Consider the following 12,613-nt stretch of genomic DNA (forward strand, 5'->3'; position numbering starts at 1 on the left):
GCCATTTTATTTCAACCACTTATTCTTCTTTTCAATAATACCATATTTTCTAATTCAATCCTATAAATACCAAAACTATTTATTTAATAATTATAATTAATGAACAATTCTATGGTAGTGACATTGGTTTTGTTCCTATAGTATAGAGACATTGTTTTAACCATTCATTTATATGACTTTTGAGGGTACACACTATTTAATATGTAGTTGTGTGTATCAGATTAAATATTCTTTTTTCAAAAATTTTTAATAAAAAATACTAACACCAAAATGAATTAGTAGACAAATAAAAAGTCTAAAACAAAAAGAAAAAATTGTAAACAAAGAATGTTTGTTAGCCATAGATGGGAAGCAAACTAATAAACAACTTAAAGCTAAGGATGCCTCTTTCATTGTAATCGTTTTTTCTTTGGGAATAAAAGTAAAAATAAGAAGTGCCCATATATATATATATATAACAAATACATGGGTAAGGGTAAAAAGAATTGATCAAACTAACATTTGTATCTTCTCAGATGAGACAAAAAATCCCTTATGCGATTCAAATTAGTCCCAATTCCTATTCCTCCATTTTTGATTTTGTGGAGTTTTTTTTTCTGGTTTTTCGTAGTATCTTCTGGTTTTGGAATTTTTTTTGGAAGAGATATAGAGAAAGTAGTTTATAGTTTTGTCTTTGAGGAATAATATCAAGAGTAGAGTGAGTGAAGGAAATGAGATGGATTAAGAATTAATTTTTTACTTTAAACTTTTCATTCTGATTTTATAGAGAAGAAAATATTTTACGATAGATGAAAGTTTCTTTGATGAAGAAATCTTAAGGATCTTCAATGGAAGAAGGAGAAGATAATTGAAAGAGAAATAGAAAAAATATATTAATTAACTCAGAATATACTTAAATTAATTTAATAAATTATTATTTAATTTCAAAATATTATTATAAAATAAATTTACATATAATCTAATACATTCTAAATATTAAGTATTGTTATACACTCATTGATTTATCACCTTTAGATTTATTATCTATGGCTGTAAAAACATCCCTATCATAGGAACAAACCTCATGTACCTACCATAGACATATCCTATAATTAATTATCAAATAAAATTATCATTTATGTAATTTATTAATTATACCATATAAAGTCTCTTAATTAGCAAATTGACCTCAAAACCTCATTTCTTTACAATTAAGCCCGCCCTTAGTGAAAATTCATAAATAAGACATAGTCTAATTTTAGAATTATGATTGATTAATTAAAATCAATTGACTGAGTCTGCAGGCAGTATTATCTCAGCTAGTGATGGGATCATGGGCCTATATAACCAAGCTTTTAATAAGTAGATCTAGAATTTACCAAGTAAATTCTCAACTTATTAATTCCGCCTTGTGCCACTATAGATTTGAAGTTGAATAGCACTCTCAGTTATATAGAACACTCTATATGTACCACGATATAGATACATTATGATTATCCATTGTTACAATCCTAATAGTTAAAGATCTTCTATAGATGATCCATTATCCATTCCATATCGTCAGCACAGTGAATTCTAGATCTACTTATTGAAAGTTCGGTTATATAGGCCCATGGTCCCCTCACTAGTAGAGATAATAGTGCTTGCACACTCAGTTAATTTATTTTAATTAATCAATTTTAATTCTAAAATTAAACTATGCCTTATTTATGAATTTTCACTAAGCAAGGGCTTAATTGTGAAAAAATTAGTTTTGGGGTTAATTTATTAATTAAAAGACTTTGTATGGTCTAATTAATAAATAATATAAATGGCAATTTTATTTGATAATTAATTATAATTATTTAATAAATAGTTTTGGCATTTAGAGGATTGAATTGAAAAATATGGTATTATTGAAAGAAGAATAAATGGTTGAAATAAAGTGGCGAAATTGTAAATAGAGAATGGTCCAATATGTGGCCAGCCGTTAAGTGATTTTTGCCCAATATTTTATTCTTTTTTAATCCATATAATTCAACCCTAAGCCCTAGTTGAAACACTATAAAAGGAACATGATGCTCTCATCTCATCCAGCTGATCATTCAACCAACCTAAATCTAGTTTTCTCTGTCAAACAACTAGTAGATGAGAGACACCTTCTATATAGTTTTCAAGCCTCCTTCATTGTTCTTCATACTCGAGCCTATAGTGATAAGTGTAAAGACTGCTTAATTTTAATATGATAAATTAGCAAATAATTAGGGCTTAATTATGAAATTAGACTTTTAGTTATGAATTTTGAATTTATGGAGATATATTTGTATTTTAGGTGTGCTATTTACGTTATATATGAAACTTTATGTTTTCATATTTTATGCCCGGCAACATTGGAACACGGCATTTGGCCAATAGAATCACATATTAGTATTTTAGTAATAGCGTGGTGATTTAATTAAACATTGGAAATGTTGGGAATATTCAAGATTTTAGAACTGACCAAAATACCCCTAGGTGGCAAGGATGCTTTTGGCTTAAGCATGGGCAAAATGGTCTTTTAGCCACAAGTTTCTTTTGTCCTTTAGTGACTTATTAATAGGCTAGTTAATCTGATGTAATTAAGATATATATTAGATTGTTATTAAGATTTATCTTTTCCATTCAATGAAATTAGAAAATCAAATATCAAGCTTTCTCTCTCCAAGAATTCTCTCTCTCGCTCTCTCTCTCGATCCCTTAGGAAGCCAGCAGAAACTAGGGCTTCTCAACCTCTTTACTTGTTGATTCTAGCTGGTTTTGACAAATACTTAGTGAACTAAGTCAAGGTATGCTTGCTCTATCTCTTCTCTTTGGAATTTTATGGGTTTTAAGTTTAAAAATTCATGTACTTTTGAGGTTCAGCTATTGTAGGTGCAAATTGGTTATGGTTTTGATTTCTAAGGTTAAATTGATGTTTATAGAGCTGATTTGTGTTGGATTTAGTGCTTGGTGTTGTGGTTGAGCAAGGTTTGAGTTTTAGAGCTCAAACTTTGCTCACAATTGGTGATTTGTGTTTCTATGGTTGATTCTTCATTTTGTTGCATGTATTCTTCTTATTATGGTGTAAAAAGGAGGTCTGGAAAGTTTGGTGACGTTTGGGACTAAATTGAAATGTATGGGGGGATTTTTGTGTTTCCTGCAATGAACCGGAATTCCGGTTCATGGGGACCTGTAAGAACTGGTCGACCGGTTGGTCCCCAGGAAAACTCCACAAAATCAGAATTCTAGTTGGGGAACCGGTCTACCGGTTACGGCATTTTAGGGAACCCTAGTTTTTCATATTTTTGCGATATTTAGGGTATTTTCATGTTATCCATCGATAGGAAAACTTTTAGTTTCAAGTTTAAGTCCCTGAAAAGTGATTTAGTGTTTCACTCATCAGTTTTACGAATAATGTGATTTAAGGGCCTGTAAATCGTCGAGCAGTTGTTCCACTCATGTTGGCCGACACACCTGAATTTGGAATTTGGAAATGATTTAAGACTAGTATAATGATATGCATACATGCTTACATGTTAGTTAAGCCTGTTAGATTACCTTATAATAGCTGTATTAGAATATTTAGTATTATATTGGATATCGATAAATGTATGTTGGCTTAAGTACTACTCGACACTATCACATCGGTACGACTAGAGTACGACTAGCGTATTGAGTATAGGTTGATATTATGGTCGATTGTACTGTATTACTTGACAGTATCACATCAGTACGACTTGAGTACGACTAGCGTACCGAGTATAGGCTGATACTATGGTCAGTAGTATTGTCGTTTGAACATTCTTGACTCAGTATCGTGTAGGACGCGGAGAAGGGTTATGGTTAGGGGTATGGGTGCCTAATCTTAATCCAGTTTACATCTATGTTATGATTATGTTTTTCTTACTGAGTCTGTCGACTCACAGATATTGTTTGCATGTGTAGGTAAAGGCAAAGCTAAGGCTGAGTAGCCGTGAGAGCGAGTGGATGAAGATTGTACAAGTTGGGATGGTTAGGCTTGGAGCGTACGATCTTTGGGACATCATGTTGTATTTTAAATGGTCGCTAGGCGACAACTTTTTGTTCGAATATTTTGTAACCCAATTGTAAATATTTTAAATACGGGATCCCGATTATGTAAAAGATATTTATTTTCTTTTAGAGAGTAATTAAGTAAAAGTTTTAATTATTGATCTAGGCTTAGATCTTGATAATACTCTACGACAGAAAGGAACAAGGGTTAGAGATCTTAGCAAAAGGAGTTATTATATTCTGTTGCAATCAATGTAAGGTTTTTTAAACTCTCGTGTGTTTAATTTTATTATTTTAGAGATATTCATATTTAGGATGTTAATCAACATACTTGTTAGTAAATCTAGATCTTGGTAAAATATTCCCAACAACTGGCCTCAGAGCCATGGTAATGATTTACTTTCATGAAATATGAATTTAAAACGATGAATATTGTTTATTGTGTTGATTTGGATGTGTTCATGTTAGTTTATGTGTTATTTGATGAATGTATGTGATTTACGAAATTTTTTTATGAAAATAATTTATTTGGATTCCTTGTGAAAAATTAAGCAATTTTAGTTTTTACACAACTAGATTCTGATGAAAAACGAAGAAGTTGTAGTGGTTTGAAGTTTCGGGTCCATTAAGCGTCATTGCATGACACCATGCGCGCGCAGGTGCTGGGACAAGGTGGATGTCTACGCACGTGCTTCAGACAAAAATTGTCTGAAACCTCGGTCACACACCCTGCGGCTCGCCCGTGTGCATCCTACATCCCATCGAGGTTTCCTGCCTATGGACCTTGCAACATTTCACTTGCGAGCGCGTAGGAGGCTGCGTGGGCAACAAAGTGGTTTTCTACAAAAAGTGCGATTCTATGATTTTTTTCTTCACAAATTTCAATTTTTTTTTGTTTTCAAAACCTTAATTTCAAAATAAAATATTATTTTTAATATTTAAACTTAAATATCAAATTTTTAAAATTAATAATATTTAATTTTTAGCAGATTATTATTAATTCTTTGATATTTTGAGGCTCAAATTTAAAAATTGATTATTTTATTTTTAAATTATGGTCAAATTTTAAAAATTTATTAATTTCTTCAATATTTATATATTATTTAATTATAAGATTTGATTTTAATATTGGACATATTTTAAATCAAATGATAGATTTATTTTTTAATTTGAAATATTATATTAAAATTATCTTATATGATAAATTAAATAATTAATAAATTTAAAATTAACTTAGACATTTTTTATAGATATTCTAACAATATTATTTTTTAAATTAAAAAAAATAGGTTATTTTGTGAAATATTTAATTTTTTATAAATTATAAGTTAGAAAAATGATATTTTATATCATTTTACTTATCAGAATTTATAAATAGTATTTAAAATATCCAAATAACCAAGATATTTTTGTAGAAATTTGAAAAAAATGCTTAATTTGAGATATTTTGACATATATTTAGGATAATTATTATTTATTATTTTATTCTTAAAATAATAATTACCTAACCATACCTATTTTAAAATTAGTTTATTTTATTATTTTAATTTTATTAAATTATACAATTAGAAAGTAATATTGAAAATATCTATTTGGTTATTTTCATTAATGATTATCTATTTTATTATTTTAATTTTATTAAATCAAGTAATTTTTATTAATGATTTATTTAAAATAAATAGACTAAAATATATTGTTTTAATTAGAAAATCAGTAATTAGTTATGAATAATCTAGATAGATATTTTCTAGGTACATTTTTGGTATTTTTCTAGATTATTTAAGTAAATAAACAACTAATATTTAATTTGATTTTGTTTAATACACTTAAATATTTGATATTTTCTTAAGAGATTTAATTATATAGGAAAATTATATTTGTGTTGAAAATTAATTTATTTAATTAATTTTGGACCAACTTAAATTACGTAATTTTTCATAATATTTATTTGAAAATTAATACTAAGGATGAAAAAGTAATTTTATTTTTTAGATCTTCCTAGGGTATAATTTTATAAATATTAAATTAAAATTTATATTTAGAGTTATCTAAATTAGTAATTTCAATTAAATAAATATATATTAAAATAATTATCAAATAAAAATACACTCTTTAAAATAATGAGCTTTAGTTATAAGGACATTCGATCTCCATTGTTAGTTCTACACAGTTCTTGTTTTAGTGAGATTCATCCCCAAGATGGACGTTCATTAGCAATTTAACGCCATAGAATCTCAAAAGATAAGTATTAGTGTAAGTATTTTATTCTTAGTAACATCCACCCGAATAGTGGCTGCTAAGAATAGGACTTACAAGGTATGAAACAACGATGACAACTCATGAAATAGGAATGACCTTGACTCTCGACTCAAAATGAAGCAACGTTAGATTCTCTTTTCGATTAAATAAAAGGTTGCTAGAATGATTTCTATTTTAGATGAGTTGACTACTCTATTCGATGAATGATATCTTTGACTCTCGACTCAAAACGAAGCATTGTATCAGTTTGTTGGAAACCTTGGAAATTATTTAAGATGTGTTTGTTTTGTATTTTCATATGTCTTTCTTACTTGCAATTTGTATGATAATTTCTGAATGTGTATGAATTTATATTGAACCATGTTATTTTCAATTATTTATTGTAGTATAATTTCAAATCTTCATTGTTGGTCTAACTTAGCTTGTTGTTTTTAATGGGACAAATCCCAAAGGATTGACATCCATTGGACAAACATAATAGTGTTAGACCTCAACATATAAGTATTTGTAAATGCAACATCTAGCTGTACATCCAAAGATGACAACTTAGATTAGTGTTTACAATATGAAACAATGAAGAGATTCATAAAATAAGAATAACTTTGATTCTCGCCTAAACGGGACATCGTTGGATTCTTATTTTAATCAAAATTATCCTTTAATTTTTCATCTTAGCTTTTCTTTCGAATTTGCTTAAATAGTATATCATTGGATGAATGGTTTATAAATCATCTATTTATGATGTCATTCTAATTTCTCTTATGAAATTGAATGGCGCAGATGAATATATTCCCGACATTCTATCCCGAAATGATATATATCCTCGATCTTATAGAATCTCCTACTTTTATATGTTTACTTTAAGCAACTTAGACTTAGAGTTAGATTAGTAGTGGTGGTCCAAGAGAGAATAATCACTCATTGTATATTTGGTATAAATTTAAGTCTTTGACTTTAAATTTTAGACTCCAAATAGAAATTTTAAATTTTAGTTTCCTAAAATACACTGGACAATACAGTATGATTTTCACAAGTTATTAATATCCATTTTCTGTCAATGGATCCAAATTATATGTTTATATATAGAATTTGAGTTTATTATTTTGTGACCAGGATCCACTTGGATTATTCTAAAAACTCTTTATTGTAACTAGACCTAAGTCATTAAAAGAACACAACCACATTCTATATATCTATGGCATTTGCATCTTGTTCATAGTAGTTTTGACAAGATCATTCTCTGTAAAGAGTCATCATGCCTCTATCCACTCAAAAGTAAGATCATCTATTTTCGCATATATGGATGTACATTCAGGGGTGGATATGCGTTATCGTGAAATTCTTAATACGATCACTCTAGATTTTACCTTACGCGAAGAAACTTGAAATGTTTGAGAAATTTCATGAATTTCTAGCAATGTTGAAAACATTAAGGTAAGTGGTTAAAGATCTTGCGAACTGATAGGGGTGGAGAAATATTTGGATATGCAGTTTTAAGATCATTAAGTTGAACGTTGAATTTTATTCAAACTTACCTCCCTAGAAATTCGGTTTGCATATTGATAAAAGTATAAGGTTTATGATTAGTTACTAGCAGTTGCCTAAGTCCTTCTAGAAATATAACCTAGTAATAGGAAAATATCAGAATGATGGAATGGTTGTGGACTTAGTGTAAACAATTACTAGAATCATGGATGTCCTGATCGTGACCTTAAGAAAGCTAGAACTGTTAACTAAGATTTGCATGTTTGATAGCTATTCTAAGTGATTAGGGGTGGACCATCCTATTGTCATTGAGATAAGAAAGTGTTTGTTTCAACAAATACTACTTTTCTAAGAAAATGACTAAATCTGAAAGTAGCAAAGTGGAGGAGATAATATTTTTTTTTTTGATTCCAAAGTGTTCTATCATCTTATTCATATAAGATGGTTCCACTGCCTCTATTGTCTTGATAAAACTGAAGAGGTCAATACCACTTATGTTCTTAGACAGAAAGTCATGGTACCTTATCGTAGTGGGAGGGTTTCAAGGAACTCATCCTGTTATGACTTGGAAGACCCTTGTGATAAAATCCATTGTTTGTTTAAACAAGAAATGGATAGTCAGAATAACGAACTAAGAAGTAAAGCCAAGAAAACTATGGTTAAAACCATTCATATGGAGTAACCAAAAGTTTTCTATTACACAGACAAGAAAGAAAATTTTGAAAATAAGTTTATTCAATGGACTTAACAAAAATTCTGATCCTAGTATTATTGTAGGTTTGAGATTATCTAAACCTACGGCTTGTGGTATGCCTAGTGATTTAATTACTCTAGTGCGAGCAAAACTTACTTTAGTAAGTTGCTGGAGCATTTTTCCTATTGGCAATCTATATAAGCTTCTCGACTTCTAAACATAGATTTTATTTATGTAAAGAAAATTTTTAACTATTCCAAAAAAGATAAAGGCCAAAGAAAGGATTCCTTAGGATCAACAGTGAGAGGTCTCAGATATGCTTTGCTATGCATTAGACCAGACACTTGCTGTTGAGGGGGAGAAATGAGTTGGTATTAGATTAATCCAAGAAAGGAGCACTAGAAGACAATCAAGTAAATCTTAAGATCAAGAAGAGGAACTATATGTTAGTCAATAAGGGTGGTATTTAATACTCTTAGACGACACCAAATCAGGTTTCTAGACTTGCCTTAGTGCTAGAAAGCCTACTGATGAGATGGTGATTACTCTGGGGGTGGAGCAGTGATTTAGGAGAAGTGTAAAACCTATATGGAGTCTCTAACTCTACCAGTGAGACTGAATGTTAAAGTTGCAGGAAAGATACTTATTCAGTCTATTGAAAGTTCTATACAGTTTTTGGCATAGTACTAACAATTTATTAACTACTAGTGTTACTTTCTGACAAACACAGAATTAGTTGCCAAAAAATAAAGAATCCAGTATCCCTGGAGGAGTAGACATATAGAGAGAAATTTCACATTATCAAGGATTTTGTGATTAAGGAAATGTAATAGTGGAGGAAAGGTTGTATTTCATACAACCTGTCAAATCTTATTACGGAGAGAATACTACAGACAACACTTGATCTGGATATCAAGGTGTTGAGATTATTTGAAATGCACTTTTTGTTTATATTAGTGCAAGTTGGAGTTTGTTGGGTTTTGTGTCCTAAATAAAATCTATTTCAATATAATCAGATTTAGTAATTAATAAAGATCAGAAATTACATTTTATGTTGTATGGTTCACATGATTTATTTCATTATTATGTTTAATGTATAAATTCTACTAAGTCTAGAACATATATAAATATGTATATATTTGTTCATGATTATAGTGTCGTCATCATAGTGGAATATAATCATGATTATATTTTCAAAAGTTTAATTCCTATGATTTGTCAGTTCACTAGATTTAGGCTGGCATGATAATCAGCGTTAAGGTATACTTACACCTTGGATAAATGTTATGTCCTTTCCAGGGCATTGACAAAGTTTACCAATATTGGATGTATGGACTATACATTGGAAGTGACCGATATTAATCTTAGATAAGATATCATAAACTTATCATTATATCTTTCTAAGTCAATATCAATGATTGATCTTTGGTCTATGGATCTTAATCCTGATATGGTTAGGTCCAACTTAGTTGTATTATTTATGTTCTTCAATTTGTTCGTTAAAGTCAACCAATTGGATCTTCTCATGACATACAGATTAAGGACATGGTAGTTCAATTGAGTGGGAGCGCTGATCATAGATATGGAATCTATAGTTTATATAAGTATTTAGAAGTGAAATGATGATTTTCTTCGAGCTTGGCTGAATAGAGATAAATGATTGAGGCCTCATTTCAGTAATTATATTAGTTTAATGAAGTATCATTTATAGGTAGCTAAGTGTTTTAAGGATAAAATAAAATTGAAGGGTAGAACGGTAAATTTGTCCCTATTTAGTGTAGATCATCTATAGAGGATCTTTGACTATTAGGATTGTAACAATGGATAATCATAACGTATCTATATTGTGGTACATATAGAGTGTTCTATATAACTGAGAGTGTATTCAATTCCAAATCTATAGTGGCGCAAGGAAAAATTAATAAGTTAGAGAATTTACTTAGTAAATTCTAGATCTACTTATTGAAAGCTCGGTTATATAGGCCCATGGTCCACTCACTAGTTGAGATAATACTGCTTGCAGACTCAGTTGATTGGTTTTAATTAATCAATTATAATTCTAAAATTGGAATAGTTATTATTTAAGAATTTTCACTAAGCAAGGGCTTAATTGTGAAGAAAAGAGGTTTTGGGGTCAATTTGTTAATTAAGAGACTTTATATGGTCCCATTAATAAATTATATAAATGAAAATTTTATTTAGTAATTAATTATAATTATTAAATAAATAGTTTTTGCATTTATAGGATTGAATTGGAAAATATAGTATTATTCAAATTAAGAATAAGTGGTTGAAATAAAGTGGCAAAAATCTAACTAGAAATTAGTCCTATTAGTGTCAGCCATAAGTGGATTTTAATATTTTTTTTAATCCATATAATTCAACCCTAAGCCCTAGTTGAAACACTATAAAAGGAACATGATGTTCTCACTCATCCAACTCATGTCAACTTAACTAATCAACCAACCTTGATGAGAGAGTTTCTTCCTTCGTAATTTTGGCCTCCTTCTTTGTTCTTCCATATTCAAAACCCATAGTGAATGAGTGTCATGCCCACACATAGCAAGTCAAGTACTCAATCATAGTGAGTAAGACGGTGGTAACCAAACCCAAAGGAGAGAAAGAGATCAAGGTTCAGATCTTGATAATGCTCTGCTACAGAAAGGAACCAAGGGCTAGAGATCTTGAACGGAAAGAGTCATATTATTTTGCTGCAATCAATGTATGGTTTTCTTAAACCCTTATGTGTTTAATTTCATTGTTTTAGAGAATTCATATTTAGGATGTTAATTCAACATACTTGTTAGTAAATCTAGATCCTGGTAAAATATTCCCAACAAGATGATCCCACTGCCTCTGTTGTCTTCACACATCCGATGAATATAATACCACTTATGTTCTTAGACATAGTCCCAGTACCTTGTCGTAGTGGGAGGGTTTCAAGGAAACCCTGTTACGACTTGGAAGATACTTGTGATAAAAATCCATTGTTAGTTTAAACATGTAATGGATAGTCAGAATAAGGAACTAAGAAGTAAAGCCAAGAGAACTATGGTTGAAACCATTCATATGGACTAACCAAAAAGTTTTCTATTACAGGGACAAGAAAGGAAATTTTGAAAATAAGTCTATTCAATGGACTTAACAAAACTTCGTGTTCCTAATATTAAAGGTTTAATATTATCTAAACCTATGCCTTGTGGTATGCCATGTGATTTACTTACTCTAGTGCAAGCGACTTACTTTAGTAAGATGCTGGAGCATTTTTTCTAATGGCAATCTATAGAAGCTTCTCGACTTCTACACATAGATTTTATTTATCTAAAGAAAAGTTTTAACTATTCCAGAAAAGATAAAGGCCAAGAAAGAATTCCTTAAGATCAACAGTGACAGGTCTCAGGTATGCTTTGTTATGTATTAGACCAGACACCTACTGTTGAGTGGGAGTAATGAGTAAGTATCAGATTAATCCAGGAAAGGAACACTGGAAGACAATCAAGTAAATCTTAAGATCAAGAAGATGAACTATATGTTTGTCGATAAGGGTGGTATTTTAATACTCTTAGACTACACCAAATCAAGTTTCTAGACATGCGTTGATGCTAGAAAGGCTACTGATGAGATGGTGATTACTCTGGGGGTGGAGCAGTGATTTTGGAAAAGTGTAAAAATCGATCTGGAGTCTCTAACTTTACCAGTGAGACTAAATGTTAAAGTTGCAGAAAAGATACTTATTCAGTCTATGAAAAGCTCTATACAATTTTTGGCATTGTACCAACAATTTATTAAGCACTAGTGTTACTTCCTGAGTAACACAGAAGTAGTTTCCAAAAAGTAAAGAATCCAGTATCCCTAGAGGAGCAAACATATAGAGAGAAATTTCACAATATCAAGATTTTGTGATGAAGGATATGTAATGGTGGAGAAAGGTTGTATAGTATACAACCTGTCGGATCCTATTGCAGAGAGAATACACATACTACACTTAAATACATATTGTCTCATCAAAATTGTATACTTTTCGATAATTAGATTAATAAACTGCTTCTGATTTAGAGATCTAGGGAAGAAGACTTAGTTGATAGTATTGCTTAATCGAATTGAGGTAATTGCTATGGATCGAATTGAGGTAATTGCTATGGATCGAATTGAGGTAATTGCTATGGA

General features: G+C 30.1%; 1 long non-coding RNA gene across 1 annotated transcript; it reads left to right on the forward strand.

Moving 5' to 3' along the window:
* The first annotated feature begins 2,419 nt into the window (after window positions 1-2,419).
* LOC133039485 (uncharacterized) lies at window positions 2,420-4,167 on the forward strand. Its single transcript, XR_009688634.1, has 2 exons — window positions 2,420-2,783; window positions 3,922-4,167. It is a non-coding gene; the product is annotated as an uncharacterized LOC133039485 (long non-coding RNA).
* Window positions 4,168-12,613: the final 8,446 nt, after the last annotated feature.

Source organism: Cannabis sativa, chromosome 6, assembly GCF_029168945.1.
Source record: "Cannabis sativa cultivar Pink pepper isolate KNU-18-1 chromosome 6, ASM2916894v1, whole genome shotgun sequence".
NCBI lineage: Eukaryota > Viridiplantae > Streptophyta > Magnoliopsida > Rosales > Cannabaceae > Cannabis > Cannabis sativa.